The sequence below is a fragment of the Eucyclogobius newberryi genome, unplaced genomic scaffold (genome assembly GCF_026437365.1).
Source record: "Eucyclogobius newberryi isolate DKJ021-1_F unplaced genomic scaffold, fEucNew1.0.hap1 SCAF_13, whole genome shotgun sequence".
Classification (NCBI taxonomy): Eukaryota; Metazoa; Chordata; class Actinopteri; order Gobiiformes; family Gobiidae; genus Eucyclogobius; species Eucyclogobius newberryi.
This window is the reverse complement of record NW_027315757.1, coordinates 29,041,375-29,047,374: the sequence shown is the minus strand read 5'-3', so window position 1 is coordinate 29,047,374 and position 6,000 is coordinate 29,041,375. Positions and strand designations below refer to the sequence as shown.

General features: G+C 44.0%; 1 protein-coding gene across 1 annotated transcript in view; it reads left to right on the top strand.

The window, feature by feature from the left end:
- Positions 1-2,734: 2,734 nt before the first annotated feature.
- The window catches only part of glis2b (GLIS family zinc finger 2b), a 30,572-nt gene continuing 27,306 nt past the window's right edge, over positions 2,735-6,000 (top strand). Inside the window, exon 1 of the mRNA XM_072443314.1 lies at positions 2,735-2,867. The gene's annotated coding sequence lies outside the window, so the exon portion shown is untranslated. The remainder of the gene's footprint in view (positions 2,868-6,000) is intronic.

Genomic DNA, 6,000 nt, shown 5'->3' with positions numbered 1-6,000 from the left:
GTGCAAAAGTGCGCACTAAACGAGCACTTTACATTGAGATGACGACCGCGAAGCGGTCGTCATCCCCATATAAAGCACTCATTTGCGCTAAGTAGCTCACGAATACGTTCCCCATCTCTTGCATGTTCCGTGCATATAAGCATGTAATGCAAAAATTGAACATTATTACTGTATAGAGGGCCAAAAACACAAAGTGGGCGGAGCCCACTCAAAATTAACGAAAGTACCCGTCAGTGACCAGGGACCCACACCATGAGGTAGGAAAGCGCGAGCGCTTTCCGAAAATGTATAGTTTATGATATTTGAAAAATGGGAAACATTGTTTTCGCATCGGAATATTATTCTTTCTTCTTCTTCTTCTTCTTCTTCTTCTTCTTCTTCTTCTTCTTCTTCTTCTTCTTCTTCTTCTTCTTCTTCTTCTTCTTCTTCTTCTTCTTCTTCTTCTTCTTCTTCTTCTTCTTCTTCTTCTTCTTCTTCTTCTTCTTCTCGGGACCAACCCCCCTATTTTTCACCCAGTGAACATTGACGAAAAGTCACAAAAATGTTCACACCTCTAAAAATCGTGCCTCTCTACATTCTGGCTATTTCCCTTTTCTAAAATAAAAAAAATTGGCGCGTCAGCGCCCCCAAATGTACCAAAAATGCATTGAGAGATGGGAAATGACCCAAAAAAAATCTGATCGTAGAATCATGAAATTTGGCGCAGAGGTAGATGGTGACAAGAGAAGTAAAAAATATTATTACGGCAACGCCGTCCGCCCAACCAAATGTCGGCCATATTGCTTCAAAAATGGCTAAACATGACTTCGGAGTTTTTCCAAACGTCGTACTTTTACGAACTCCTCCCAGGGCGTTGGCCCTAAAAAGCTGAAATTTGGTGAAAATGCTACTGAGGAGTGGGACATCAAAATTTATCCAAATTACATTGATACCTGTCACGGTCTCGGTGCGGCGAAGCCGCAAACTGTAGCTAGAATTTCAGAAATCTCCCATATTTAAAATTTCTGCCGTTTGCGCAGATAAAGTCCGAATTGCGTCAAATTAGAATCAGTTGTTAAACTCTTTGCCCTAAACCTACTTGAAGTGAAATAAATTCATTTGGCGCCACAGCGCCCCCTACAGATTTTATATGGAGGTTAAATGTTTAGTTTTGCGAAATTATATGAAATTTGACACACAACTCAATTTTGGCATCCCCATCAAAAAAGTCAATGAGACCCATGTCATAATTGTTATGGCTTTGCCGTAACGATGACCGAAACCTTCCATGTTATTCCAATGGGGAAATCGCCAGAACATGTTTACACTTTAGACTTTCACGAACTCCTCTTAGGGCGTTAGACAATATTAACCTGAAATTTGGTGAGACTCATCTTCAGGGGTGGACCATCAAAAGTTATCCACATTTTTATTCAAAGAGTCACGGTGTCTGTGCGGCAAAGCCGCACATTTTGCCAAGAATTCAAAATAAAATTGCTTTTTGATGGTAAAACAAAGGGGAGAAGATGTGACAGCGTCACAGATTCAGCAGTAGATGTAATAAAAGGACAATTGGGGCGCGTTAGCGCCCCCTCCTCTTGCGGCGTGGCGGCGGCGTAGCGAGGGCCGATCATTGCCGCTTGCGGCTATATTTATTATTATTATTTTTAAGTATTTTTTTTCATATCTCTATAGAAACAAGCAGGTGGTTGCAGGTGACATCTATGGCGAGGCAAGCCTGCAGGAATGTATGTTTCTCAAGTTAGAAAAAAACAAAAGCAACAATAAGACATGTAACAAAGTGAATTAGATCAAGGGTGGATATGTTCAATGCAATACTGAGGACCAACACATGTCAACATGCTCATCTAACTGATGTGTTGTCAGTAAAACCCCCCATAATTAGCCCATAGTTGACGTGAAGTATTAAGAGCTCCAGTGTGTCGTGCAGGCGCAGAGCGAGGCCCGTGAGGACAGGGAGAGTTCGGGGAGGACTGCCCCGCCGAGGGGAGGAGCAGTAAGCATGCGCTGAGCTGGCAGACTCTGGGCTTGTCCTGACGGGCTGGCGGGGCTCCGGGCGGCTGTGCTTCAGACACTCGTGGAGGAGACTGCCATCAACACTGTGTCTCCACGAGTGCTTGCTTTTTCTTTTTACAATAATAATAGAAGGACCCTCTCGGACACGGCCGTCACTGCGACCACACATAACGAGCAGCCCCACCTCGGCATCTGGAGGAAAGAAAAGCGCACGACAGAAGAAGGACACCCCCCTTTCCTTTTTATCACAGAACCCAGGCTGCCTACCCGCCCTACCTGAACAGGACCACCGCTGCCATCCTCCAGGACAACTGTCTTTACCCCCCCTGAGGAGAGCGGTCCCCCCCCTCACCGGACCCCTCTTGACCGGCCGTGCCATTTAATGACGCGCGCTGAACCAACGATAAAACCTATGCGTTTTTGATGTAACTACAAGCCCTGCTCTCCGCTTTCCCCCCCCAACAGTGGCAACAGTTACGGCTCGACATTTGGGTGTTTACACCTTGTGACGGGTTCGCCTCGGAGTGATCATAATTATGCACAACGGAGAACTCCAACAAGATTGTTACTACATTTGATATTGATCCGATGCAGTTTGGCTGCGACAGACTGTGTTTGAGCAGAAATAATCCTGACAATGGTCTGAGCACGGACCTCTAGCTATAAGCCCCTGCAATAATACAACGTAACATCACGTTGAGATCTTGGTTTTAATTGTGGGAGAAAAACGCGAACAGAAAATAAGGAGTCACTGATCGGAGAAGACGTCTGAGCCAGAGGACTTTGCGTTCAAAGTTTGCCCTGGCAGAAGGAGAGATATCTCGGCCACATTCACGGCATTTTCCTTGAAGGTAAGACCTGTCATTGTATAAGAGGTTATTAGAGCATTTGTTCACTCGTTTGGCTCATATATAGTTGTAGGCTGGAGCAGTTTTTTTTTTCCTGTGGTTCTCCAGGCTGTTATTATGTTATTATGGCCAGGACTCTATCACTACAGACCGGTTCTTGGGAGGACATGGCATCTGAATGTCTGTGTAGTTCAGCAGACGCGTTGTCATGCCTAAATAGATCAGTCGTTTGCTGTGACACGTGATTGACAGTCGTCTTATCTCATCCTTCTGCTCATTTGTGACAGCACTTTTTTTGGGGGGGGGGCACATTGTTCAGTGCTTTGCCAGCTGTTGTGCAAGATGCAGGCATGGGTTCAGCTCTTCTGTCACAACATCTGATAAAGAGTTCATTGACTACAGACGACTGACTGTCACTTCGGGCCTACAATAAAAGCAATAATAATGCATGGCCCTACACAGCTGAAAAACTAATAATTGACCAGCGGGCCTATTCAGCAACAGGTTTCTAGTTCTGCAAGTGAATGTGGGGTTTGTGCTTCCTCTTCTGCTCCACCAAACACCAAAGTTGAGGTCATGGATGTAGTGCAGGGGGCAATGATGAGCCCGGGCCAGATAAAGAGCTATTTTCCTCCAATTAAGCCAGTGCGCTGTTCCCTGAGCCTAATTGTGCCATCGGGTTTGGGATGGACCATCTTCTCATTGGCTGCCTCCCATGGGCCCATTGTTCCAGAAGATGCCAGAGGAGAGAGTTTGAGTTCTGCCAAGGCAAACCTAACAAGCCTGCACTGAGGGTGAAAACGCTTGGATCATTATAAAGTGCACTGCCACGCACATAAAAGTGTGTGGAATCTTTGTGTTTTTCCAAGACGTGAGATGAACAGTATTACGTTTTGAAGCTTTTGAACCCTGTGGCTCACTTCGATAGCCTGTTAGATCAATGGAGGTCTGGCCGCTGGCCCAGTGGACCCCCTCTAAAGTATGCAGGGAGAGAGGCCGCTAGGGTTTTCTGTACTGGAGGGACTCGGACTCACTCCTCCAGGCCTCTGCTTTAATCCATAACCCCCGAGTGAACTGTGCACGCAGGTGCTCCTTGCGTCCATTGCCTGTCATTCTTTAAATGAGCTGATCCTCAGTTGTTGTTTGTTGACTCTTGAAGTGTAGATTGCTTTCTTATGATGTCATTGCATTCTGTGGGCCAATGAGAAGGCAACATGTCCATGGAATCATTTGCTGTCAGTACAGATATTGGTAGATTATTGTGTGACACTAAGGCCTTAGTTTTAAATGTTTTTATTCATGATTAAAAATGCTTCAACATATTTCTTTATATTTCATAAGTGTAAGATGTATATCTCAGTAGTTGTTTTGGAAACATGCATAATTAGGATAGTGAGTATAGTATAATCCTGACAATGGTCTGAGCACGGACCTCTAGCTATAAGCCCCTGCAATAATACAACGTAACATCACGTTGAGATCTTGGTTTTAATTGTGGGAGAAAAACGCGAACAGAAAATAAGGAGTCACTGATCGGAGAAGACGTCTCCGCATCTTTTTTTCCTAATTTTCTCAAGTTGTATTCTTAAATTAAATGATAAAATGTATCATTTGTCTTAAGATTCTACAAAGAATAATCCACAATCACTATGTGAAAGGAGGTTGTTTTGTGAATTTTTTGCAAATGTATTTGAAATAAAAAAGCACACATACTTAAGTATTTACCGCCTTTGCTCAATACTTCAACTGCTTAGGGTCATTGTCTTGTTGGAAGATTGCGGCTTTCATCTTTCTGTTGATCCTGACTAGTTGATCCTGACTAGTTGATCCTGACTAGTTGATCCTGACTAGTCTCCCAGTTCCTGTCTCCAGCATGATGCTGACACCACCGTGCTTCACTGAAGGGATGGCACTGGCCAAGTTCTCTTCTCTCCACAGAGACACACTGGGGATCTGTCCCATCGGGTTCTTGGTCACCTCTCTGACTAAGGCCCTTCTCCCCAATTGCTCAGTTTGGCTTGATACAGTCCTGTCTCGGAGGTCTACAGACAATGTCTTGAAATTCATGGCTTGGTTTGTGTTCTGACATGCTGTTTTCTGTGGGACCTGTGTGTGCTTCTCCAACTCATGTCCAGTCAGCTGAATTTAGCACAGGTAAACTCCCATCAAGTTGTAGAAGCATCTCAAGGATGATCATTGGGGAAAAATACCTGAGTTCAATTTTGGGTTGTGAATACTTATGTACATGTGTTTTTTATATATACTGTATATAGCACATTTCAGATAGAAAGCCCTAATATCTGAATATCAATGAATGTTTAAAAATAAGAAATATATTAATTTATATACATTTCTGGTAATACCACTAATACCATGATAATACTAACTCTCCTTCCTTTGCCACATAGTTAGTAAGGCCACAACTCAAAGGTTTCTGCTTACTGCACTACAAAGCCAGATGTCTACTGGGTCCAGCTGTCCATCCCTGTGGTGGCATTCTTCTCTCACAGGATGTGTACTGGAGGAAGGCGTCTTTGCTTTGCATTTTCTCATTCTGCACAGCCGCATTCTTGGCTATGTGTAGTACTGGTAACAACATCTGCATGGACAGTTTTCCAATGACTTACCAGTCACCTGACCCTGTAAATGGGATCTCGGAAGATCATGGGTGGGGTTGTTGTTCACATTTCTGTGACATCATACGCCGAGACACATAGCCCCAGCTTTATGATGGAAAAGGTGGATCTAGTGGTATGTCATGCGTCACAGAGTAACCACAAGGCATGTACTGGAGCCATGCTGGGATGCCGCAGCACACTTACGTATGTACATAACTTCTCCGACCAAACGACTAATATTAAGTGGTTTTATGAAGTGATTGGTGACCTTTGATTTATGCACAAAACAAAATAAAACAAGTCTATTCTTGATACTCCTTAAACCCCACCAAAAATAACTATAATCATGATTACTATTGCTTTCACAAATCACACAAACGCCATGGGCAGAATCAAAGTGAGTGAAAGTGAGCGTTTGAATTAATATCACAGCAGGGTTTCTGAGCAGCTGGGGATTACGGTCAAAGCTAAAAGGCAACTCTATAGCAGGGGACGAAGGATTACACTGGCCAGTGAAT